This window comes from Lissotriton vulgaris, chromosome 11, assembly GCF_964263255.1.
Source record: "Lissotriton vulgaris chromosome 11, aLisVul1.2, whole genome shotgun sequence".
Taxonomy (NCBI): domain Eukaryota; kingdom Metazoa; phylum Chordata; class Amphibia; order Caudata; family Salamandridae; genus Lissotriton; species Lissotriton vulgaris.
The window spans coordinates 1,000,451,519-1,000,479,451 of record NC_141699.1 but is presented as its reverse complement, the minus strand read 5'-3'; the positions used below and the strand labels follow the sequence as shown (position 1 = coordinate 1,000,479,451).

The 27,933-nt window shown below is 43.7% G+C and overlaps 1 long non-coding RNA gene across 1 annotated transcript in view; it reads left to right on the top strand.

Annotated features, from left to right (window-relative positions):
* Positions 1-24,516, top strand: part of LOC147683860 (uncharacterized) — a 110,079-nt gene extending 85,563 nt beyond the window's left edge. Inside the window, exon 3 of the long non-coding RNA XR_015301069.1 lies at positions 24,446-24,516. This is a non-coding gene — a long non-coding RNA (uncharacterized LOC147683860). The remainder of the gene's footprint in view (positions 1-24,445) is intronic.
* Positions 24,517-27,933: the final 3,417 nt, after the last annotated feature.

Sequence of the window (27,933 nt, the reverse complement as noted above, 5' to 3'; positions counted from 1 at the left end):
CAGATAGGAACTAGGAAAGGGATACTGGAGGAAGAAATTCCCATTCCCCCTAGGGACACTCCAGGTAATTTTATGTACAACAAACATGGCATAGACGCCATACTATATCTAGATTTATGGGCCGATTACACCAAGCACCTAGACGAAAGACACAGATGGCCTGTTACCGGAACATGGGATGCCGAGTGCATCATGAAGGTAGAAGAAGCATTATGGAAAAAGAAAGCTAGACAATCCCAGAAAGACGCCATAGAATTCTGGCGTAAGGAATCACGTAAGCGTGCTGAGAAAGCACTCCGTAGAGAAGACAGACTTAAAGAATCAGAAAAAGCCCAAGAGAATGAATTAGTTACTGAAGGGATCTGAGTAAAAACAGAACAAATAGACCGTGCCCGAAACAATCTTGTAAACTGTATGTATCTCGCGGCCGAGGGCACATCTGAAGGCCTATCAGAAATACCGAAAAACTTACCGCCACCATTAGTTCCAACTAAAGTAATGCATAAGACTACTAAAGACATATTCTTAAATGCCTATCTAGAGGATGTAGCACCAGCTTACACCAATCTGCCTGTTCGTGCCCTGCCTACTGACAGGGATGGGGGTGGCACTACGCCCCCAGATCATGTTCCGCCAGTACCGCGACAGACTTCCCCTGTTCCGCCAGCTCCACCACTTCCTGCACTCAAGATTGACCTACCGAAACAGGTCCTACCTGATCCTACTAAACGACAAATTCAAGTTCAGATACAGACTCCGCGGAGAGATAATACCCAAGCATCCGCCTCAGGAGGTGCGACTGCGGGTCCTCAGACCCCGCCATTAACACACAGATTCAATTTAAGGGACACGCAGAATCCTTTCCAGTCTCCCCGTCTTGACGCATTAAAGGAAAACATGTCAGTTTGTAGATATGATCCAGTACCCGGAAAAAACGATCTAATGATATTGGCATCACTACGGTTAAGATCTGCCACTGATATCTTGCTATGCTATGTAGGAATGAAGGAGCGCCTCGATAGAATATATGAGTTTATACAGACAGGGAAAGACCCTGACAGTATCAAGGATGCCATGGATAAACAGAAAGTTGACATTCAAGCACAGATATTACGATTTTTCATAAATTGTCTAATAAGGGAACGAGACAGGCCCGAGACAGATCAAAGTGAATTAGATGGACTAACAAAGTGGGGTCAAAATATAGCCGAAGGAAAACATGACAGGGGGGCTTGCATAGCCAGTATGTACCAGAAAATTAGAAGGGCAGTGATAACGGCACATCAGAAAGGGAATGATAAAGCTTCCTCCGAGGAGGAAGAAGAACTTACCGAACAAGGAAGGACTACAGATACTATAGCGTATGTAGGTAAGGGAAGCTACCTTAGGAAAGGCATCCGTCCGGAAAGCAAGAGAGTTTTTCTCTCTGCTTTAACAAACCCGAATTCTTCTGAACATCAGTTCCAGGAAACTGATAAAAGGCTTCGAGACCGAATGGGGTACCATGTACTCAATTCTATGGATGAACAGGAACTAGCCCGGTCAGCCGTGTTATGGGCCGAAAACCCAGACATATATAATGACGATACGTTAGCACAGACATTCTTGAACTTTTCCCCAGACGAGCAGAAATTAGCAGGTGTATACATGATTCAGCACCTCCTCATCAAGTTCAGGAACAACCATTCTGATCCAGGTCCCTTACACGAAACATTAGAAGCACTACTCATGGATAGATGGAGAGGTTTCAGTACCAAGTTAATACAAATAATTCTAGAACAACGACGTAAATATAACACCTTTATAAGTCCTGAATATGTTCCCGCCCCACCTCCAGAAAGAAAAACGTATCACATGCAATGCCTGAGTGGCATTGAAAGTCAGAACCCCTTACGAGAAGTACACCCAGTTATGGGTACGGATCAAGTCTTGAGGCGTGTGTATGTTCACACACCACTAACTAAGTTAGAACTGTTAGAAATGAAGAAATTAGTCCCGTGTCATGATAAAGACCCTGCAGGTTTTCACAGAGAGCTCAAAGACATGTTGTTAATGGGGGATTATACGTATGATGATATTATGAAAATGTTGAAAGTACTGTTGCCCACGGGCATTTACGAGAAATTAAAGGAAAAAGATTGGGAGGTAGGGGAGGCAAAGATAGCATGGGCAGAAATAGAGGACGAAGAAAGCAAACGAATCCCAGGAGTAGGCCTTGGGGACAAAACTAAAGCATTGCCCGGATTAATAGTACAGGTTTTGCCAAGATTATTGACAACTAGAAAGGAAGATTGGGACGCAATCTCGTCCTGTAAACAGAAACAAGATGAAGATACTAGTGACTTCTATTCAAGATTCGAGAAATGTTTTATTATAAATAGTGGCCTACAACCAAGTAGCGAGTCATATCCACATCTTTTCGTATCAAAATTAGTCGAGAATTCCCTACCATTAGTTAAAAATAGAGTGTACAAGGTTGAAAGTACTTGGCAGGCAAATACGCCATCCCAGATGTTACAAATGTTACAATATCACCAGAACAGAATTAGGGAAGAACAAGATCAGGAACAGAAGCGTATGAAGGACACAAAGATGAAAATGTTAGTAGCTCAGACGGTCCCAGCCGACGGCCAGAGAAAAGGTGGGGCCCAGACAAGTCACAATACAGCTCCCGTTAAAGGGACATGTAATTACTGCAAACAGCCAGGTCACTATGTACATGAATGCCCAGTCCTGAAACATAACATCTCAACAGGTAAAACTAAAGAAAGACCGCATCCGCCTAGACAAGATCAGGTCCAGCAACAGACCTCACAGAATGTACAGCCAATGCAGAATACACAGCCTATGCATGCTTCATCTCACACAGCACAGACAGTAGCAGTACCACAGCCACAGCCCATTGCCGCGACTCAGCAAGTCTCACAACAGATGTACCAGTATGCCCAATCTGCATATCCAGATTACCCCCGATATACATGAAACAGCCTAGAGAGGGAAGGTGGTTTGCCTCTTATTGAAATTCCTGTAGATCAAGAAGGTCCTTATGTACACAGTCACGTATTGGGAAAAGACAGAAAGTTTTTAATTGACACAGGGGCAAGTCGCACTACCATCAGTCACAATGAAGTCCCAGGGGCACCCCTCTCAGGCTCACAGAATGTTTCCCTTGGTTTTTCAGGACAGCCTATTGTAAATGAAGTATCGGAACCAGTACCACTGGCTGTGGGTCCGTTATCACGAGTTACAGACTTGTTACTTACGAAATCATGCCCAGAAAATCTGTTAGGAATTAAAACACTGAAGGCTCTAGGAGCTATAATATGCTGTTCCCCGGAGGGAGTTAGACTCTTTCTACGGGATTTCAAGGGTCATTATGTTTTGCGCGATTTTGATGCCAGATTGAAAAATGTACCAGATCACTTATGGGCAAAAGGCCCAGCTGATGTAGGTTGTATGCATATCACTCCATATCGTGTTACACTCAAGACAGGAGTTGTTCTACCCAGAATCAGACAATACAAGTTACCACCCGATGCTGTAGTGGCTTTACTGAAAATCATTGAAGAGCTTATTGCCCAGGGAGTGGTCGTAGAGACCGACTCCAATATCTGTAATTCACCCATCATTCCAATTCTTAAACGTACAGACCCCAATGCACCGCCAGTATATCGGCTGGTGATTGATCTTCGAGAGCTGAATAAATGCATTGTACCGCAGTACCCTGTGGTCCCCGATATCTCTTCCCTATTGACTGCCATTGATTCAGAAGCAACGTTCTTTACCGTAATTGACCTCAAGAACGCTTTCTTCAGTGTACCTATTGATCCGGAGAGCCAATATCTCTTCGGATTCAGTTTAAATGGACGAAGCTTCAAATTTTCCCGCGCACCTCAAGGATTCACAGAAAGCCCCAGCATCTATAGTCAAGCACTGAAAAGACAATTAGATTGTATTCAAATGCCAGTTAACACCGCTTTATTGCAATACGTCGATGATCTACTGATCACCGCACGAAGTGAGCCCGAATGTGAACAAGCATCATTGACAGTTTTACATTTCCTGGCCGACAAGGGACACAAGGTGTCTCCTTCGAAGCTACAATTCTGTGTTCAGCAAGTTGTGTACTTGGGTCACTTGCTGTCCAAAGTGGGGAGACAGCTCACTCCCGATCGCATTCAGTTAATTGTAAATATGCCAAGACCCCAGACACAAAAGGAAGTGCGGGCCTTTATAGGCCTCACCTCGTACTGCAGACAATGGATTCCTCAATATGCATTTCTAGCTAAACCACTTATCCAGTTAACGACGCAGGAGGCAGCGACTTCGACTGTCCTCCCTTGGACTCAGGAACACACTCAAGCCTTTGAGGAATTAAAGAAAGCATTATGCCAAGCACCAGTTTTAGCGACACCATGTTACAGCAAACCGTTTACACTTTTTGTTACAGAACGTGATGGTACAGCGTTGTCTGTCCTCACTCAAGATCAAGCAGGTTCACATAAGCCTTGCGCTTATTTTTCAAGTACATTGGATTCAGTAGCCCAGGCACTCCCTGCGTGCCTAAAGTCAGTAGCAGCAACAGCGTTAGCAATCAGACAGAGCGATTCAATTGTTCTAGGCCATCAGTTAACAGTACAAGTTCCACACTCTGTAGAGGTTCTTTTAAACAGAACCCAAACTCAACACTTGACTATAGCACGACTGACAGGTTACGAATTGACACTATTCCAGCCACACATAGAAATCAGACGCTGCAGTATCCTGAACCCAGCAACACTGTTACCTACAGTTATGACAGATCCAGCTCCGCATGATTGCATAGAAGTCATTAATGCAGTAACAAAGCCCCGACGAGATTTAACAGATGTTCCATTGACAAATCCAGACCTGACACTTTATGTGGATGGTTCATGTATGAGAACAAGTACAGGAGAGTTAGTGGCCGCGTATGCCGTGACCACTGAAACTGAAGTTAAAGACACACATCGTATTGACACACTGTCTGCACAAGCGGCAGAGCTCATCGCTCTGACCCGAGCCTGTATTCTAGCCAAGAACAGAAATGTCAACATATACACTGATTCCCGTTATGCGTTCGGAGTCGTACACGACTTCGGCATGCTGTGGCAAGAACAAGGTTTTCTGACCTCTCATGGTGCCAAAATCCAACACGGTCCTCTCATTCAAGCACTGTTAGAAGCGATACATCTGCCTTCAGCCATATCCGTCATGAAGTGTAAAGCACATACTAAAGTCACAGATTCTGTTTCCCAGGGTAACGACCTGGCAGACCAGACAGCAAAACATACAGCACTGACTCACACTCAGACAACTGATACGACAAAGGCAATAGGACCGACAAATTGTATGACAGTCAGGGATCCTGCACTAGATGTTATCGATATTCAGACACATGCTACTCCAGAAGAAATAAAGAAATGGATTGAACTAGGAGGGATCCAAACAGATCAAGGTTGGATGACGAAGGGAAAATCTACATGGTTTCTCCCTGACTCTATGGTTCAAGTTATGATAAATACAGCACATAGTCCTGCACATCTAGGAGAGAAAGCGATGTTAGACAGTTTACAAAATCTCTGGAACAATAAACACTTACGAGCAGCAGCAAAACAGAAAATGCGTACTTGCATGATCTGTTGTCAGTTCAATCCAGGTAAAAGCGTCCCTGTAGAGCAAGGTGGATTTCATCCTCCCGATCACCCTTTTGAAGTCCTCCAGATGGATTATATCCAGATGGACCGTTGTCGAGGATTTAAATATGTTCTCGTAGTTGTCTGTGCTCTGTCCCGCTGGACCGAAGCATACCCAGTCCCAGATTACACTGCTCCGACCACTGCCAAGCAGCTGGTTCGTGAATTTTTCCCACGATACGGCTTGCCTCGTGTCGTGTACTCAGATAACGGTCAGCCATTCTCATCTGCATTAATGAAAGAAGTTTCCTTATTACTGGGATACCAGTGGAAGTTCCATTGTGTCCGACATCCCGAAGCAGCAGGCCTTGTAGAAAGGCATAACCAGACACTAAAGATCCGCCTTGCCAAAATATGTCAGGAGAAAGGGGTCGACTGGATAGTCGCCCTGCCGGTGGCACTATTCTACATGAGAATGGTCGCCCATTCGAGATCAGGGCTATCCCCGTACGAGGTGGTCTTTGGCAGACCACGGAATATGTGGGGGACGCCCATTCCGAAAAAGATTACTGATGTTGATTGTAACATGTTGACAGATTACCTTGCCTCCTTGATGTCTGCACTCCAATCATGTCGTTCACAGGTTGCCGCAGCCTTCCCTGACAACACTGATGTGAAGCCACACGACGTCCGTCCTGGCGACCTTGTGTTCGTCCGCAACTTCGACAGAAAGAGTTCGCTGGAGCCCCGCTGGAAGTCCCCGAAGACCGTTCTTCTAACAACCAGGACGGCCGTGAAAATAGAAGGAAGAAAGGGGTGGGTACACACGAGTCATATAAAAAAATTCTCTGGACTGAAACCTGATCGAGACTCGTCCACCCCCACCAAAGACTGTGCCGAACAAAAAGACTTTACAGAATCTGAACGAGAAAAGACTCCTCAAGAACAATATCGCATGAAATTACGATCTAGCAAGTCAGACAGTTTAATTGTTTAAGTCCTCCCCTAGGTGAATCGGTTAAATAGTCTCTGACATGTATCCCCTAGATCGAGATAGAGAGAGAGAGAGAGAGGCCAAGAAAAGTACATATTGTAAATCACTTCGTAGTCACTGTATAGTGACACTATTAATCATGTTTATTCTCAGTATTCTAATTATTGTTGTCAGCATCGTATTACCCATCTATTATCCTATTTTCAAGCGTGAACATTCTGCCTATAATGTATCTGCTGAACACACTTTTAGTGAGTTACCTCCACACGAGCTTTCCTTCAGACTTGCGCTGCGCAACAATACATTCATTAGTATGCTACATCATTCTCATCAAACTAACAATGCTACAAATTGCTGGATATGTGGCCGACTCCCTCCCTACCAGAATTACAAGGGAGCCCTGCCCCTCTTTCCGTATCCGTTCACTCACAATGGCTCCTGCGGAGCATGGTTTAAAATAATTAATTCCTTAGATCCTGATATTGCTGTTTTCGATGGGGGTTGGGTTTGGGGAAATATGAACTTAGTCCTGCTAGACGTCTGTTACCCAGATAAGGAGGGACTCCCCACTAGAATAGGAACTGATCTAGAAAATGAAGTATATGGATTAGGTAATTATACAATTAGCCTTATGATTCTTACTGTTGAATCCGAAGCTACACCAGTTCTACCCATTATGTCCGTATTGCCGGTCACTGGTGAATTATGTATCAAGAAGAAAGGTTCAATACACTTAGGTCATAGTAAATGCACTACTGTGGTCGAATTCAGTGATCATGGAAAATCGTCTTTTAAAGCTATTAGTCACTCTTACTTTGTTTGTGGCCATACCGCATACATACGTCTACCTCCAGATTGGGATGGTACCTGTTACATCGCATTCCTTCTGCCACCTGTTTTTCTAGCTCCTCCTGATTACCACAGAAATACTAATCTAGTAAAAAATAGACACAGAAGAGATATCCCACTTGTCGACTACACAGAAACGGCATGGGAACAGTACACCGACTTTAATAAAGGATTCTTTTTCTTTTTAGGACCTGTTCAGAATAGTAAATTAATACGCAGATTAACTAGAACACTTGAAGCAGTAGTAAATGAAACTGCCTCCGCCTTAGGTAACTTAACCGAAGAGCAGTCCGCCATGCGGGTTGTTGTCCTTCAGAATCGTCTTGTTATTGACGTCATCTTGGCAGATAGAGGTGGAGCCTGTAAGGTCATCGGGTCAAGTTGCTGTGTTTTCATACCACAAAACGCACCATCTGTATATCAAGCTATCACCCGTCTCCATAAAATTGCAAATCAGATACATCAGAATCCAGGCACCTGGACTTGGTCCGGTTGGTTCTGGACAACGTTAACAGCTTGGGGATGGAAGATCCTATCCTTCCTAGGCATTGGCCTAGTCCTAGTATTCAGTTGCTGCCTGTGCCTGCAGTGTGGGCCAGCGATTTGTGGACTGTGTGCCACGTCATGTATTGAACATTCCAGTTTTCTCTCAAAACGTAAACGAAAGAAAGAAGAACAAATGATGTTACAAGAACAATCTGATCGATTTATGAGGATCGATATATCATGAAGGGTCCGTAGGGAACAAGGAGGGAATGAGGAAATATAAATTTTTGGTCATGTTATGTTCCCTAGCGCGTACCCCACCGACTCCATGTACCAGCTTAAAGTGCATGTAACTTCCCTCCTGTACCAGCTATGAAGACGCAAATACATTTGCGTCCAACATTAACTTGTCCTCTTTCAGATCCACCCTGAATGGATTATATAGTCCGTTCCTAAGTATGCCATGCCACCGTCTTTTTGTAGTACACTTTACGTGTTTTCCTGCTCTGACAGAGAAGGCCCTGATTTCTGCCATCGAGCCTCTTTTGGCTTCCTGACTCTGACAGCCTCTGCCCAGGCTACCTCTGTACCCGTGAACTCTGACTTACTTCCAGCGCGGCCCCTCGCGCTCAGCTCAGCCTGCTTTCTGCCAAGATTGACTATAACCTTCGAGTTATCTGTTCCGCCTCTCGAGAAATACATTCCTGCCTACTAGTTTCTGTAAACATCCTCTCCAGCTGCAGAGCCAAAGGGCCGACCTGTCTCAATGCAAGTAATTCATAGCCTCTGTTACCATGCTTCCATGGAAGGCCCCGTGCCCCCACGCTTCTCATGTAGACACTTAGGCGCTTATACACGCATCCACAGTTAGCATAGAATAGCTTCTGCCCTAGAGACCTTTCCGCCCAGATAGTATGGTTCCTAAACATCAGATATCAGATACGATAAAAGTACAAGTTGATCTGACATGCCAGACTTCTGTCTCTTTCCGTCAGTGTAAATGTCAAGTCCCCTGCACCCCGTCAATCACACGTCATGCAGCTGCGCGCGCATCCAAGCTTCCGATTTCTGCTGACACTGCAACAATTCTGTTAGCACCACCCCTTGGTGTCACCCACTTGCGTCACCTATCAGTGACGTTTCCAGCACACACCTCTGATTCACGCCTAGTTTACGCCTCTTGGTTACGTACTAGTAACACGTGTATACTGTTATCTTGTCTTCTCTCAGCTGTTACGCCTCTTACATTACTTCTTATGGTATAAATCAAGTATATAAGCTATGTATTGTTAATAAACGGTAGCGCTCTATCCCTTCTGACACCCCTGTGGTGTTCAGAACATGATATCCTGGTCTTGACCATTCCTTTATGAGGAATAAAACCCTTAGAAACTCTAACACCACGGACTCTGTCTTTTTTCATCCGATCTGAGTTATTATTGATTAAGTACTTACCTGCATAGAAATTAAGAGAGTAAATTAATTATTTACGTCACGGTAAATCTTGTAACGGCTTTTAAACTACAGCTGGGTACAATACTTACTTCGATTCCCAGTTAGGAGAAAGGCTTGGCATATATCATTAGCAAGCCGGTAAATAGAATATTCGTCGGGGGAGAATTTTCTGCAACGCCGACAGATGAACACAGTTCAAGCTCCACCTTGAACCCGGTTGGGTTATATGAAGGCTGTTCATTGTCCCCCTTAGTCCTGATGAAGACCCGTGTCTGACGCCCCATGTGCGCTTGTAGAGGGTCGAAACGTCAACAAATGTTTGGATCTGTTATATCAATATCCTGTATTTAATATTGACATATGCAGTGTACAGTGGTATAATTGAAACAGTACAGACCAAGTTAAATTATTGTTTGTATTCCCCTTGTATATAATCATTGTACAGTTGTTTGGTCACTTTTGCGCCGCCAGCACTGAGCACTATAAGTCACTATTTGCACTGTTTTATCACCTTTTTGTACAGCCTATCTTGCAATTTATAAAGAGTATTTAGGAATGACTATAATTCATAAAATAGTACATAAATACATAGATGGTGTTGGATTCTGATCTTTGCTTTACACACTACATACATTATGAGTAAGAAAAAGAAATGTTGTACACCCGAAGGAACCAACTGTTTTAAAATGTTGATTAACTGCCCAGGTTCTTAGGGATACTGGGTTGACCCCATTTGAGACTTAACAGAAAGCAGCCGCAGCAGAAGAAGACATAAAATGATAATTACGCAAGTTACTATCATTTTATGTTTCCAGCTGCGGAGCAGTGGGACGACGTGCCTCTGCCTTAGCGGAGGAGCCGCCACTGACTAGTGATAATCACTCACTCCAATCCTCACTTCATCTTATGCTCTTTGTATAAGACAGTATGTTCCTGTTTTTAGTGCCAATTTTACGTCTAATTAATTTTAAGTCATATACATTGGGCTTCCAATACCTTCAGCAGTTAGAGTCGCCCGAAATGTGTTGTGCAGTCACTAATTTTTATCAGAGGGGCACTCAGTATTAGAAAGAGATACTCCTGGTGATGTTATTTGGCTTACAAGCATAACATTTTTCTGTACTCTGTATGGTATTTTTTAAATGTGTTATTTGATTGACTTATTTACTTTTTAATATTCTTATTAAATGCTGCTATGACGATTGTATAAAAAGTTTTAATTATGCACTTTTATGGTAATGTTTGCCGAATAAAAGTTTGTTTTGACTTTGACTGTTAGTGGTTGTCGAAGTTTTTTTCCCATATGCTGTAAAGTGCTGCTGACCTTTGCTCCATATCTTGCTTAATTCTTCAAGGTTTTTTTTTCCTGCCACTTCCTTCCATCAAAGTAATGCTAATTTATCTCTAATTGGAACAACCTTGCATATATAAAGATGTGTTAACTTCCTCCCACCTACATCAGAAATAAATGTATGCTTGTTATCCACCTCGAGATTCTTGTACTTGTTCGGTTGATCCAAGCCCAAAATAAATAATTTGTGCAGATCATATTAGTGCCGAAGTCGGGAAGCACAGTGCACAGACGCAAAGTACAACACGTCTCGTGCTGGTACCAGCCTTGCAGCACGTCCTAATAATTCCTCTGGGAATGACCAGGTCCTGTTGGCAGGAATCCGTACGGGCACTTACCTGTGACACAGCTCAGCTTTTTTTTAACTTGATAAAAGGCGTTATCTGTGTTCTACATTTCACTTCAGCACAAACTACGTCTCAGGAGGGGATTTAAATGTGTATTTCAAAAGAAGGTTGGTGAAAGTATAGTCCATGAAATATTACAAGTGGAACACTGCGAAATACCTGAAACGGAAAGCTACGAAAATCGCTTTGTTTACGTTTAATGCAATTTCTTGCCTGTACTGCAGCATGCTCAGGATTTAAACACCAACACGAAAGCCGTGCTCGAAACTAATCTAACGTGATACCTTTGACTGAGCGTTAGATCAGCTTTCTAGCATCCTTCTTGTGATTGGCAATTCACCAGCGGATGCAAACAGCGTTTTGCACTTGAACCAGGATTAGGACGTGCAGAGAGATACCGCATTTTTTTTCTGTGGATATTTTGCCAAATGGGAGCAGGATAAAGCACACCTGTTATATATGAATAACTATATGGCCGCTTGACCCTATGTTTGCACTTGGTTTCTGTTTGTGACCCAGGGGCCTTATTTATGAAGGCCTTGCGCCACCGGTGCGTCACTTTTAAAATGGGAGAAAGTGACGCACCAGCGGCGCAAGGCCTTCATAAATAAGGCCCCAGGTCCTCATCACCAGCTCCTGGACTACAGCAAAGCAGCACCGTAGCAAGACTCAACCTCCCTAGAAGAACCAGCATCTCACCCCACCTCAGAACCCTCTGCTGGCTCCCTGTACAGAAAAGATGCCTCTTCAAGCTCCTCACTCACACTTACAAGGCTCTCTACAACATTGGACCCACTTACCTTAACCACCGCCTGGCTCTCTATCGTACCACCAGGGAGCTCGGCTCTTCCTCCCTTGCCTCGGCCCACGCGCCCTGCATCCACCTGAACCGACGCAGAGGTCAATCCTTCTCCTACATCACTGCCAATTCCTGGAACGACCTCTTCCTCTACTTGGGCACATGCCCTTTGCTTATGGAATTCAGGAAAAGGCTCAAGACATGGCTCTTCGATCATGGACGGCAGGACCTAGTGACTGAAGACCCCCCCCCCCGGGGTAACAAGCTGCGCTCTACAAGAACCCTCTGATTGATTGATTGATTGATTGACTGATTGATTCGTTTCCAGACCAGATTGCGTCCCTCGCCCCATAATTTTCATAGCCTGAGGCTTTCTGCAGCACTCCCTGTCCGTCCCACGGGGCAACCAAAAGTGGGGGAACATCTGAGCTCCGGAACCGGGAGCAGAGCGTCCTCAGGGAGAGAAGCGTTTGGCCGCTGGAGGACTGCGGACACCCCGGAGGGATTCCCGCAAAATGGCTGCTCTCCCCGCGACAATTGGCTGAATCGAAGAACACACAGAGGCGCGAGGTGACTGAGCAGTGTGAGGCTCTAGTCGTGACCCCCTGAACACTATTTCTGGGCATGGACTGATGGCGCATTGCTCAATCAGCGTGGTGCCCCTCAGGTGCCCGCCGGAGCTCAGACCCTCCAAAATGGTGGGGCAATCCGTTGACTGAGCAAAGAAGAACTAACTGGGGTGCCCGCTGATTCCAGGATGACAGGCGCACCCGCAGAGCTTTCAGAGACCCGCTGCATGCCCCAACCGTGCTGAGATGAGGTGTGGGTGGGGCTTAGTCGGGCCGTGATCGAGGCCCCGACAATGGAGCGGTTTTCATATAACGTACTTTTAGGCTCTGGGCAGTGTCAATTAACAAGTCAGTTTTTTAAATACCCACACTGCAATGGAAGGCATGCCTGGCCGCTAGGATCGCTGAGGGCTGAATCTGGGTCTCCCAGAGACATCGAAAGGACCGTGAGAGGGACCCGCCTCTGAGAGGGCCGTAAATTGACTGCTCTGAGGGTCCAGCATAACAAGTGCCCACAGAATCGGTGGCCTTCAGGGTGTATCGGCGGTACAGAAGTTACCTTTGATAGACTGGGCAGCTGTTAGTGGAGATGGAGGCAAGAAGATAACGAGGCCCTCTTTAATAAGACCTGGTGACACAGTGAGTAGAACGCAAATTACATCTGAGTGGAAAACTGTACTTATTACCGAGACACGGTCACGTAACCATGAATGCCTGACCCTAAAAGGGCGGCTCCTCGTGACATATTACCTCAAATTGAACAGCGAGATGCCACTCATTTTCCTGACAACTGCCTGATGCTTTCAAAATCAGGCCACAATTCAAAGGGTTGCGGGTAAACCTCGTCAGACCCCCTTCCACCCACTGTGGAGGGCAAAGAACCCTGCCAAAACTGTGCCTGACCTCAAGAGGACATCTGGAATTTTCTCTTACCATGGCTCCCCCCGCACTATTCTGACATTCCCCTGAGTACACTTGACCCCTACCAGGACAGCGGAATTCAAGCATTTTATCAGACACCCGGTGAAGTTGCTCTGTTCAGCTAATTGAGAAGATCGGCCTTGGTTCATCCCCTGACCGTCACCTGTCCAGCCGGACACTGGACATAGTTTCTCCCCTCCTCCCTGTCTCACCCTTCCCCCCTGCGTATTACTGCCGTTCTGCCTTTTCCTTGTCTCCTTTCTTTCCCTCTTTCTGACCGATGCCCTTGGGAGCTTCCTAAATAGATATAGGGTAGATTGGCTTTGGATTTCCTCCCTGACCATCACCTACCCTTCCGGTCTTTCGGCCGACTTTCCCTTTATCTCTTATTCCATCTTCCCCTTCATCCACTTACTTCTCACTCCCCCTCTCCTCCTTTCCCTCTCTACTTGTCTCCCCCGGAGTATACATGATCTCTACCCTGGAAGTGGAGTCTGAGCATTTTGTCCGATGCCCGGTGGAGCTGCTCTGTTCAGCTAATGAGGAGATCGGCCTTGATTCATCCCCTGACTGTCACCTGCCCAGCCGGACCTTGGACACAGTTTCTCCCCTTCTCCCTGTCTCATCCACCACCCCCTCATCATATTTCTGGTGCTCTGCTTTCTCCTCGTCGCCTTTCTTTCCAGCTTTTGGACCGATGACCGTTGGAGTTTCCTAGAGAGCTATAGAGGAGACTGGCTTTGGATTATCTCCCTGGCTGTCACCTACCCACTTGGTCTTTGGGCTTACTTTCCCTTTATCTCTTTTCCATTTTCCCCCTTGTCTTCTCCCTTTTCACTCCACCTCCCCCCTTGTCCTCTCTATTTTTCTCTGCGGACATTGGACACAGTTCTTCTTCGTCTTTCTGCTATAGCTCCTTCCTCCCCTCCTTTCCTATAAATTCCCTCAACCTCGTTGTTTGTTTACTGTACCTTATTACGCTATGGTAACTGATGTTATTTGTAACGCAATGTTCCTCTGTTATAGCGCTCTAGTACCTACGGGTCTAGCCAGTGCTTTATAATCCTTTTGATGTACCTTCTAATGCAACGTTCCCTTGGTTATGCGCTCTGATACCTTAAGGGTCTAGATAGCGCTATATAATTTTCGGAAATCAAATAAACTAAAAACTTGCTATTCCTGAACGCTGACCAGTGGAACTGCTTGACAGCTAATGAGGAGATTGGCCTTGGTTTTCCCCCTTGACGGTCACCTACCCAGCCGGACATTGGGCATTGTTCCTCCTCGTCTCCCCGCTATTACTCCTTCCTCCCCTCCCTCCTACGAATTATTGAAACATTATTTATGTGTACTGTACCTTACTTTGCTCTTGTATCTGATGTAACTTGTAACGCTACGATCCTAGATGTAAAGCGCTCCGATACCCTCTTGGGTCAAGTTCGCGCTATATAAAGCTTTATAAATAAATTAATTAATTAAACATATAATACCTAATACTAATTTAATAATAATAAAATACTAACATTCAAAAATTCAATATAACTTACAACTACATTTTTGACATCAACATTTACAAATTCGATATTTTAGCATAATATTAAATTCGATATTTTTGACAATGAGAAAACTTACCTCGAAATTTTCAACCATTGATATTCTTGAGTTGATATTACTGCAATTCGATATTTCCACGTCAATATTCTGTCTCTGCGCCGTACCAATGCAGGCATTCTTGCACCATTGTGCAAGGATGCCTATTTTACAGACAGAATTGTTTTTTGTGCAAGCAAGGACACCTTCCTGCAAAAAGCAATTCTCTGAGGCTTTTTCTTGTCTAGAACGAGAGGAAAAAGTGAGGAGAAATAAATATATATTTCTCCTTGTTATGCCTGCTCTGGGAAGGTGTACCATTTTGACAAATTCCCAGGTTTACTAGTATTAGTAAATTTGGGAATGCCCCAAAAACCATGGGTGGGTGCTTGGGAACACCCATGCGGAACCCATGGAACGCTATTCTATTGCAAAATAATACATGGCTGCCACTTGCACTGTCTTGCGTTACTACAGATTTACATAGCCATGCAAGGTGGCTGTGCTGGGCATAGTGAATCTGACTTAAGGGCTTGCGTTGCCCTTATGTCACCTTGCATGACACAAGGACAATAAAAGCCCTTGATAAATGTGTCCCAAATGATTTCTTGCAGCCAGCAGTGGCGGCTCCTCCTCTAAGGTGGAGGAGCGTCGCCCCACTGCTCAAAAGGAAAAATAAAATAACACGAATTTACTTACCAATTTTAAAAGCATTTCACTGTATCGTTATTATCATTTTAGTTTTCCAATTGCAGTCAGTGGCTCTTGGGGTGGGCAGGGCTGGTCAGAACATGGGGAGGAGTGGTTTGAACTCCTTAAGTGCACACGACTGCTTGGCTGGCACTCTTTGCCCGGCCAAACAGTCATGCATACTTTGCATCTTCCTCACCAGGCTGTAATGCACAACCTGGTGAGGAACATCCCCAGCCTCCCATTCCCTGTCTGAGTGCCGAACCAGGGCGCTCAGGCCAATCACAACGGGTTGTGATTGGTTCAGTGGAGCCCGGGAGCCCGGATGCTTCCTGCTGCTTCCTGCTGCCGTACCAGTGACAGGAAGAAGAGAATGGAGGAGAGGTGGCGGGCGGATGTTTTCAGGTAAGTGTTTTTTTTTTTTTTTGCACCCCAACACCACCTGGGTCAAGTAGCATCCGCTACAAGCAACCAGATGTCCTCCCTGCCAGAAAGGTAGATTTTCCTGCAGCAGAGAATTGTTTGGTGTTTGGCTATCGCAATGAATAGACAGGATATAGCAACCAGCAAGCATTAATGATACCCCCTAGCAGTCTGGACTGCCTTTAGCCTTGAACAGCAGCTAGTAAATGTAAGCTCCCCACCAGCTGCACACCAGCACTTCCTTGCTGCTGGAAGTCCCACCTCTTAGAAGGGAGAACCACTAGAAGCAGGCAATTGCAGTATGTGGCAGCCTGAATATATCACAAAGAATAAATATTAGTCTAAAAATATCTTCTACTTATGCATTACAAAGGGAAAAGTCTTAAACAACTGACTTGGTATCTGACATTTACAAGTATTGATCAGAACCTTATGATTAAAGGGTGGTATTTGGAAGAGAGGAGGCAGGGTGGAGACTAGCACGTTTGACTGCCATCAGTAGGTTAAACACTGAGACAACTTCTGGTACTCTTCTTTTATTTCCTACTTTATTTATTTCCTATTTTGAATTACCTTGCTTAAATTTGAAGGTATCTGGTAGTATTGTAACTAACCTCAATTGCTTTGTCTATATTTTATTGACAATATTTGAACATCACAGTTTCCCTTCAGTGTCTACTAATGTTTGCATTAAATTCAATGTGATGATCAAGTATGTTACTAATACATTGTGTTTCCAGTTTAGTGCTGTAGTTAATAGGAATTTGTTGAATATTATGCACCACTAACACAAAATGGCATCAGTTGCACACTGATTTAGTGGCTTCGGTTCTGTACAGTAACAGTAACTGTTAGTCTGGCTACAACTGTAAAATGACAGCTGTTTTTTAGATTTGCTACTCTTAAATCTGTGTTTTTAAGGAAATTAGGGGCATATCATCAACAACCGGCGATAATTATCGCTAAGTGCACTTAGCGCTAGGATAATTATCGCCGGCTATCGCTTGTTTTTATCGCGGAGATAGAGCACTATCAGCGACGCTCATCTCCAGATCGATAAAAAATACCCGAGTTAGCTGCCAAATGTGCAATTATCGCTGGGAATCCAGCGATAATCGCACAGCGTTTGGCGCTACGTTGTTGATAAGGCATGGCAAACTTAACCATGATATCCACCTTCCATTGGATATCATGGCTAAGTCAAACTAAAAGCAGGCGTAAGTAAAGTAGCGATAAACGCAGTTAGTGCTACTTTTCTTATCGCTATGGTTGTTAGCGTGCCGATTGATAATTGGAGAAATGTCGGTTAGCAACATTTCTCCAGTTATTTTGGGGAGAAACGCCCACTTTGCATCTCATTAGAGATGCAAAGGGAGGCGTAGGGAAAAAGGGTGCCTACATGCGATTATGCATGTTAGCACCCTCTTGTTAATAGGGCGATAGTTTTATCTCCGCTTTTTTGACTTTTAAAGCCAAAAAAAGCGGACATAAAGTCCTTGCTGATATGCTCCCAAATGTTTCTGAACTGTACCCCTCTTTCAGCCACAGCCCGTGCAGATAAGCGTGATGGGTCCGGGTGGGAGGGAAGAGGGATTTTGACAGACTACAATGAGGGAAAATTAAATAAATAATTATTTTTCCCACGTCGTCGTCTGTTGAAATATCCCATCAACCGGCCCCACCGCTCCACTGCTCTTACCTGCACGGGCCACGTCAGCCCTCTTTTATTTTTCATTCAGTTTAAAAATGGATTCTGTTTTTATAGTGGAATAGACCACTAGAAATTTGGTACACCAAAATGGTTCCAAAAAGTTAATGATGTGAAATTACAGTGTGTGCTGCTCCCAAGTCAAAAGACAAAACTTTTTTTGCATTTTTATTGTTGTCCAATTGACTTATAACAATATTCTAGCCGAAAAATAGCGCATCTATGTGCGAGAAACGCGTTCTGGCTGTTTACGCCACTTATTGTGACAATATGTTGAAGACACTTAATATTATCAAGGGCCTTAGTAATTCAACATTATGTGGCTGCAGTGTTTTCTGCATAGTTATTAAATGTCTATATTTGCTACCACAATATACTGCATAATTTGAATTTTCAACAAAAGGGTTTTTAGCTTAAATGGATGAAAAGTTACTAAAAACAAGTACACACATGGTGCTATGCAGTATTAGATTTTTTATGTTTACTTTGCTGCTCCTTTTTTGGTTATTTAGATATTAAACTGCTACTTAAGAGGTGGCCATCCAGTATTAATATCTGTTAAAATGTTATAGCAGCTAAACAAAATGCTGCCACAGACTGTACATGATGCCACATAATTTACCCTTTTCTGCATAGTTGTTTTACTGCCACAGAATATACATTATGCCACATAACTTACCCTTTTCTGCATAGTTTAGTTACTGTGCTCCATAATTTGGTCTCCAGTGGACAGACAACAACCTCTGTACTGCTGCCTTTACCATGCAAAGCCTTTACCACAAATGCTTTTACCACGCATGGCAAGTATCATTATGTTAAGCAAATCTATCTTATAGTTAGAAAATAGAAAACCTTGGAGATTCACTGAAAAACAACAAAAGTTACCTGGATGTTATACTTAGGCTCAGATTTTGCTCGTACAAAGCCAGTGAAATTCAGCAGTTACAGTTATCTGGGCTAGCTATAACTTATGCCCCCATAATGCACTGCTGATGACCTTACATATTACATCACTCATAACATGGTCAGTGACATCACTCAAGACATCTCAAATGACATCCCTGATGATATTCTCCAGTAATTGTGAGTGTTTTCTGAACGTTTTTGTGTGTTAAACGTATATATTAAGGTACCGTAAAAGTTGAATTAGTATACTTTGTAAACTACCAATGAGTAAGGCTTCCAGTTTTCCATTTTTCCTTTTTTTTTTACAGATAAATACAGACAGAAAAATATTTATTTTCCTTCTCTATTTATTTTTAAAGACAGAAAAATACGGAAAATAGGCCTTCTTGGGATGATCTATGCTAATCATGAGTGCCAGGTTAGTAGGTGTACAGATTGAGAGGTAGGGGAGATGAAAAAAGTTAACAGATTTTCTAAATAAGTGCAGACCTACAGTTATGTATGCTAATCTACAATACAGGTGCAAGCCTGTTGCAGTGTACACGGCTGAAGACATTTTGGACATTTAAATGTGAGAATACAGTTATCAGTTACATTGATAAAGCGCGTAGGTCACCCGACTATAATTTTATCATACTCGCCTTGGCCCATAATCAATAACACATTTTCTTAATCAGGTAACCTTTGCTCTACTACCAGATATTTTACCTACTATGTCCTATACCATTGACTTACCAATCCTTGTCGCTGGTACCTGTAACCTATTGGATCAGGGAGTTAGTTTGAAGATAGATAAATATACAATAACATTTGCACTCATATAATAACCACATACTCTGGAAGGTTTTAACTCTTTTTATCTAAATTTCTTAAATGGTCATGATCCAAGGATTAAACACCACAAGACTCTCAATAATGATAATCAGAACCAGAATGTAACTATGCAAAAGCTGTTTTAAACTGATTTCGATCAATTGGTAAATAAGGGAGGGTACGAAAAAGGAACATGCTAATAAAACGATTTTAGCATGTATTCAAAGGGAGAGTAAGAAAAATGAACATGCTATATAATCAAACGATTTGAGCAGTTATTTAAACGGAGGGTAAGAAAAAGGAACATGCTATATAATCAAACAATTTTGCTAAAGATTCTAATCATAGGGCGGGTAAGAAAAGGGAACATGCTATATAATCAAACAATTTTGCTAAAGATTCTAATCATAGGGCGGGTAAGAAAAGGGAACATGTATATATATATGTAATCAGAATTTCACGTTAGGGAGGGTAAAGAGAAGGAACAAAATACAATGACAAACCCACACAGATTTATATTTACCTAGAATGGTGTGAAGACCAACCCTGGCCACGGGTCAGTTGAAAGACAAGAGAACCCCAAAAGTTGCAGTTGCCAGTAGGCCAGCAGGTGCAGATTAGAATCAGGACAGGGAAAACCAGATTTGGATCAAGACAGGACCACCAAAGGTTAAGACCGGCACCCGCAGTTCAGTTGCAACGCCTGCGCTACTCCCTCTCTGCAGCTGATAGCCAGAACCCCGACAAAGTGCTTCGCCAGCACCTCAGCTTTCCGGACATTGATTGGGTTAGCGAATCTTCTGACTGAGTGCTTCGCAGCCCCTCTGCTCTTGACCACCTATTGAGTGCGTTGGGTCAGTGACAGGTCAGCTATTCGGACAAGTCGGACAAATTAACTAACTAAGCCTACTCTAGTTATACTATTTTCCAGGTCAGTGTACCACCCCCCAATGTTGCAAGTGTAAGGATTCCCAATTTTGATTGGACAAAGAATGAGGAGAGGTCATCACACCACACCAAATTTTGATACCTCAGTGTTGAATATTAATTTTACGTTCCCGCCCATCAATATATTTTTACATGACATCTTTATTCCACCCAACAAGGGGGAATTTTAACATTGAATACATTGTAATACAATGGGCACAGTTTAGCTTCCTCTGGCAGGGTTAAGGGTCAGCTTCCCAGGTGCATCTTGGCTGTGACTGTCTTTGGCTCCCATTCAATGACAAATGTTTTCAGCTTCTCTCTAGACCTTGTCATGCGCAGAAGAACTTTCAAAATGGAGTTACAACGTCTCCCAGGCCCAAATTTATTGTTTCATAAAAGAATAGAAAGAAGCAGTTTTAGAACACAGAATAAATGAATACACTGTATACCATGTATCTCTACTCTATACCCATTAATTTATATTTAACTTTAGCGTTAGGATTAGGCAGAACGAACAGTTTAGCAAAAGCAGCAGTGCAAGCTTCTTGCATGTGAGAAAACAGAGCAGCCATATTAATACTAGTGCGCAAAACAGACAGATTCCCTCCAAAGCAAAGAATACGTCATGTTACTTGAGTGTGACAGACGCATGCGCAGTAGAAACCCTCGCGTAGCAGCAGCCATTTTAGATGCAAGCGTATTACAGTTAGAAAAACACAAAAGCAAGCTTCTCTCGGACACCCATTTAGAATCTGGTAATGTGATATTAATAAAACATGTTGATTAGTGTTTTAACGTTATTCGAGGTTCATGAATGCAAGCAAGTCGCTTCACGTGTGAATCCTTGCTCCATCAACATAAAAAATACCCACTGCAACTTCATTTATACAGAAAACACAAAATCAAACAGTGATAAATACAGAAAAAATGAGCAAAAAATAATTATGGATAAATACAGACGAAAATATTAAAAAAAATATACTGGGCAAATTTTATAGGACCTGGGGGTCTTTAGTGATCTATTTTGATGGTGGACCAAGACGATACAAATATTAGGGACTATTTGATTTTTATTTTTGTCCTACTGCTCCCCACCTAGTGCCCTTCCCTCCTCCTTTATCCCCCTCTCCCTCCCATGGGAACCCGCCCTTGACTATCTGGCATGATGCCTTTTGGGATACCGGAGAGAAGGAGATACCTCTCTAAACTGTAATAATAACAGTGCCCCCTCTCGCCCCCACCAATCAGCCAATCTCCAGTACCTCATTCCTTCATTTTTAATTCCAATTTAGCACCATCCTCAGGATATTTCCCCCTTTTTTATACTATCTATCAAACTGTCTGCTTCTTCTATTGTCCAAAATTGTGTATCTGATTGTTCCACATGACGCAAAGCATTGCCAGGAATATAAATTGAGCTTTAGCTCCAAGTTTGTTTAACTCCTCCATCCTTTTACCCAGCTTCCATTGCTTCAGATCCGTTGTGCGGCATACGTCCGACTTGATAGAGAAAGTAACGGTTTTAGCTGTGTATGGACCCTTTCTCAATGCTGCCGTCAAGATGGTTTCTTTGACTGTATATGAGAGAAAATTTACAAGTATTTTCCTTGGCTTCTGCCGCTGAAAATTCTGCTTAAAAGGATCCCGATGTACTCGTTGTATTTCATGGCCAAATTAATGTCTGGTCTATCTTTCAAAACAGTCTCTTTTAGTAATTTAATTATAAAATCTTTGATGTTAGTCCCCTGCTCCACTTCTGGGATATTTAAAACCCTCAAGTTGTTTCTCCTCGAATGATTCTCAATTCTTTCCAGATCTTCCCTAATGCTTGCGTTTTCTTTAACCAATGCTCCTAGCCCTTCAGTATTTTTTAACAAGATCCTTCCTCAACAGTCCAACTTCTTCCTCTAACATGCCCGTCCGTGCTGCAGTGTCATCCAGTTTTTTGTGCGAGTGCCATGCAGGAAGCTTGTATGTCAGCTTGATTGGCTTCCAAAGTCTTTAACCTGTTCCTAAGTTACTCTTTCAGGTCAAGAAGGATGGAGGCCAATGGAGCCAGTGGAGTTTCGGGTTGTGAATTCAGGCCCCCGGTCTCAGGTATGCAACAGGCATCATACTGCTGCCCCCTTCACCCACCTCTTCAACTCTAGATGCAAGTACACTGAAACTGTTCTGCGTTGGTATCTGAAAAGGGATGCCCTCCTCCACTCCGTGCCTGCTTCCTGCTTCCGCACCTCCTTTATCCTCTTGGGCTACACTGATTTCAATCTACGTCGGGTTATTCCCGTCCATCTCATGCTCCATCTGGGGCTCGGCTGCTATATTACTGCCCTCCACCCCCGATGCCATTGAGTGGATCAAATCTTTATTATATGTTTGAGAGATAGAGTGACCCTAACTTGTGGGAGTGTGATTTCCCCCCCCCCCCCCTTCCGCTTGGGCTCTTCCCGGGCTGCCTCACAGATTTCCCAGCCCTCACTGCCTTTTATTGGGGTTGGCACTTCTACTTTGTTAGTACTTGTTTTACGGGGGACCACCATGGCTGAGGTCCAGATTTACTCCAGAGTGTACCTCGAAATCCTGTCAGGGATGGTACCAACTTTCTCTAGAGGTGGTAAACTCTTTCTCCATATGGGACTGCTGTTGTGCTAAGAGACCTCCTGTACTTCCCTTCCAGCCTTCCCTGACATTCTGGGGAGATTCGTAACATTGCAGACACTAGCAAGAGTCTCCCTCACCCTGCTCCTCTCATCTGTGGCCTCCTCTGAGGAATTTGTGCTGACTCTGCCACTCAGGAAGAGGACTTGCGCTATCCGCAGGCAGCACAACAACACAGTGGCCCTTTTCCACACAAGGTCCTCTCTTTCTTCTCCTCCCTGTCCTGGACAGCTCCACAAACGAGCGCTGCGCAGTTGCATCCGTGGTTCATGAAGGTACCATAAGTGTTCGGCTTATTCCCCATCACAATCTGCTCATTGTTCTAGGCGAGGGAGGGTGGCAGGGGAGCGCTCTCACACACGACTGCTCTCCTCCCTTCTCCGGGGGTCTGCAACCCTTTCTCTCACGGCCGCCATGTTCCCCAATTCGAAGTAGATGGGCGGGGATGAAAATAAGCTACAAATCTCAACCTGGAATGTTAATGGCCTTAGATCTAAGAATTGACAGAGGCAGGTGATGAAATGCCTGGATGACTCGAAAGTCCAGGTGCTATCTTGCAAGAAACCCATCTAACGGCAGGTGAGGGCAGGGGGTCTCTATACTAAACTGAGATGGGTTGAAAGTTATGCAGTATCCAACCAATCAGAATATTGCAAGGGTGTCGCAATACTTATTAGGAGGGGGTCAGGGGTCAAGCTGATTTCCTCTTAAACGGACAGCTCAGGTAAGTGGGATTTAGCAACTCTCAAATGCTCAGGTACAGAGTTTGTCCCAAATGTCGACGATCACTCGTAGAGCGTGGATTTACAATTGACCCATGTAGGGGTAACCACCCGCTGTCAAGTACCTGATCCAGAACGCTGTACTTCCACAGAAGCTGATGCTTAGTCCTCAATTCCCAAACTCCACTACTCAGCGCTTATAGCATCCAAGCAGCAAATAGGGGGAAAAGGGGAGTGGGAAGAAAAGAGAAAAACGCCACACACTGCTTCAGCTGGACTGGTCTGCAACTTCTTCGTATCGACCTTCCTAAGGAAAGAACAACTTTAAGCAACAACACTAAATCAGAATTCTTGCTAATTAACTGTTTATAAACCTTGATTACCTGTCCTAGTTTAGTGGATATCCTTTCTCTTTGGGTGTAGTCTGGTAGCGGCTACAATGTGTTTTCTTTCCTATGTAGACTATAGAGATAAGATTGAACAGTTCCTGTTATATAACAAATATTTTATATTGGTGTCTTGACTCTCTTTTAACTAACTCTTCAATATACCTTAAAATATGTCTACTCTTCTTTCTTAGATTTTGGATTCAACCCTTACTCGACGTTGTACCAGTAGAATCATCCAGAAGAAGAAATGCGTCATAGCTGGTAAGTAATTTTATATATATATATAAACCCACATACTGAAAGATCTTCTCTTCTTTCCTTTAAATGAAAGACTGTACTATCCTAGGTTGATACACTGCCCATTCCTTGCTCGCAGGAAATGAACTCCAAAGTGCTACTTAACTCTGTCTCTGTAACTGTTCTTGTATGAACAAATGTCTCAGAAATGTTCGTTTAATTCCTTTCAAATGCTCAGTCTCTGCCGACACTTCTGCATTTCTAGTGCTGCTAATGCTCTCAGGAATGCTCTCTCAAACCTTCTGTCAGGGCTTGCTCATGAATTTAACTCTCTGGAATTTAAGCGCTTCCCAACCTTAGCACAATTCGCTATTCCAGAAACCTCTTCAAAATCCCAGAAACTAAGGAAATTGGACTTACCGCAGCCGCGGACAAGTCACACATCAGTAAATTCTCTCAAGTACTCACTACGCAGAATACTATGAGTGGAAACGGCAGCCTCAGGAAAAGGCGACCGTTTACTTCGAATTCCAGTTGAAGTGCACACTTCTCAGCACGCGGATGCTTCAGCACAGGTGAGATTGCTGAAGAATCCTAGAACACTAGACCACTCAGTTAAGCTTCGCACCGGCGGACATCTTGGAATTCCGCCATATTGCGATCATTTTGGTGGAGAACAGCCAGGAAGACCATCGATTAGGCAAATACCAACAGGGTCGACTGTGACTGCTTCTGTGTATTTTAACTATCACAGGAAGACATTTCAGCTTAACAGGGGTTTTCTTTAGTCCAGTCCTGACACCCGCATAGTTCTAGGGGGTGATTTTAATACTCTTTTAAACCCTACATTGGATAGGTCCACTTGCAGGAGGGGAACCCAAGCTCAAGCACCAAAGACAAGACAGGCCCTTAAGCATATGATACATGAAATGGGACTGGTAGATACTGGGAGATATCTAATGGGGAAAAAGCCAGGTTACACTTTCCATAGCAAAAATTATAATCATTTTTCAAGGTTGGACTACGTGTTAGTGGATAGAGCCTAGGCTGGGAAATCAAAAGAGGTTCATATATCACCAGGACATATTTCTGATCATGCTGTGGTTAGTGTTAAGCTAATTGGAATTTCTGAAAAAAACAACTACGGAGTTCTTCCACAATAATGCCCATTCAGCCCCCATTGGTGTTATTTGAGATACTTTTAAGGCCTATGCACCAGGCGCCCTACAAATTCAGGTCTCTTATAAGAATAAGGTGGATAGGGCAGAGTTGAGAAAATTGGAGGAAAAAGTTGGGGCCCTAGAAGCCAAGTTGCTGCAAGGGACAGGGAACATACAGACTAGAGAAGAGGTCATGAAACATTTGGAGGAAGCCAGAGTAAACTATAAGATTAATCTAGAGACAAAATGTAGAGAGAGGTGGGTAACTGGCGTATGAAACAATTTGAGTATGGTGAGAAGGCTGGAGCATTGTTAGCATGGAAGTCGAAGGCCGAGCGAGCGCAAAACTACATTGGGGAGCTGGCTATTAACCCCCAAGGCGACATTACAAATAAAGAAGAGGAAATGCAAGCCTCTTCTCTGAAATGTATGTGGAAGAAGAGCGCCCTTATGAGGAGAGCCTAAAGCAATGGCTAAACAGTGTCAGACTCCTCGCTCTTACAACAGAGGGTAGGAAAAGTATGGACACTCCAATCACAGAGGGGGTAATAAAAGAGCAGCACTTGCATATGAGGAATGGAAAGGCGGCGGGCCCAGACTCATTACCGGCTGAGGTATACAAGCTAACAATAGTTGAAATAGTTCAGGAAATGAAGTCAATCTTTAACTCAATCTATACGGGGGAAGAACCAATCTCCTTGTTGAATGCAGACTATAAAATTTACACTGGCATTTTGAAAGGGAGATTGGCAAAGGTGGCCCCCAGCTGATACATATAGACCAGAAGGGATTTGTCTCGGAAAGACAAATTCAAGAACTTACACTATCATTAATCGGGACCATATACTTAGCAGTTTTGCATTTGATTCCCCTGTTGGTGATCACTATAGACGCCGCCAAGGCTTTCGACCATGTAGGTGGGATCTTTCTTTGGGCAGTTCTGGGATCAATGGGCTTTAGTGCTAATTTTGTTATGGCACTCTGAAGGCTATACAAGTGTACTGCAGCTAAAATCCTCTTAAATGGTTCCCTGATGAAGAGTTTTAATATCTACAGCGGGTCGAGGCAGGGCTGCCCCATGTCTCCCCTCCTGTTTGACATATATATCGAACCTCTGGCGCACAATTTGAGGAAAGATGACCATATAGCCCCCATCCACCTACTCACTTCGCGCAGCAAAATAGCTTTATATGGGGATGGTCTGATAATCTACACCTCTGTCCTGGCTCGTACATTACCTAGGGTGGAACAGCTGACAAAAGAATATGGGGCACTATCTGGATACTTAGTAAATATATCTAAGACAGAGGTAATGTGCTGGAATGTGGAGGATTGGGGAGGTAGTGTGTGTGCACAGATGAAATATCTAGGGATAGTCATAGTTGAGAAAATTGAGAGATCCCATTACCTAACTTGAAGATGGTGGCCAAGGAGGTGGACAGGGCATTATCCAGTTGGAAGAACTCACCTTTAACTATCTATCGGAGGGTCAACTTAGTAAAAATGTCTATTCTTCCGAAGTTGACATATCTATTCAACTGCATCTCACTCAAATTCCCCAAGGAATAAATTATTAGAATTCAGGGGAAAATAACTAGTTTCATCTGGGCATCTTGTGGTGTGCGGCTTTTCTGGAAAAAGTTAAGACGTACTCTTAAGAAGGGTGGGTTAGCTCTCCCAGATCTCAGGCTCTACTGTATGGCTTTTCAATTAAAAAACTTCTATATGCCTTTGGGGGAGCCCGATTGTACCACCTGGGGCTTACTAAAAGGGAAAATGATTAAAGAGTTTGGACCAGTAGCTTTCCTATATAAATTTGGAGCCCAAATTCTTTAAAAAAAGTAAGATTAAAGGTTCTAAAAAGAGTCTTTGGTGTGGAGTAAGGAAGAAGCTAAACATTGGATATTTCTCAGAATTCGCCTCAATCTCGGAATACCCTGGGACGCCGGAATGCTTGAGGGAGGGCCTGAGTCTTCCCTAAAAACAAGCAGGAATAACTAAGAGGGGAGAATGATATCAACAGAATGTGTGTTACCCTGGGCGGTGCTGAATTCAGAAATGGGCAATAGACTGTATAGGTTTAAGTAAATGCAGCTTTTATCATGGTTCTCAACTGCCTCTCGGGAGACAGGGGGGTCATGGGACTTTGAAGTCCTCCTTCAGGAAGTTAACCTGAAAAGTAAAGAAGTGTCAAAATGATATGGACAATTCCTGGAGGCAGAGGAAGAGAAGTTGGGGGCCCCTTATGCGATCTGGTTGGATTTACTCCAGGAAGAAAATAT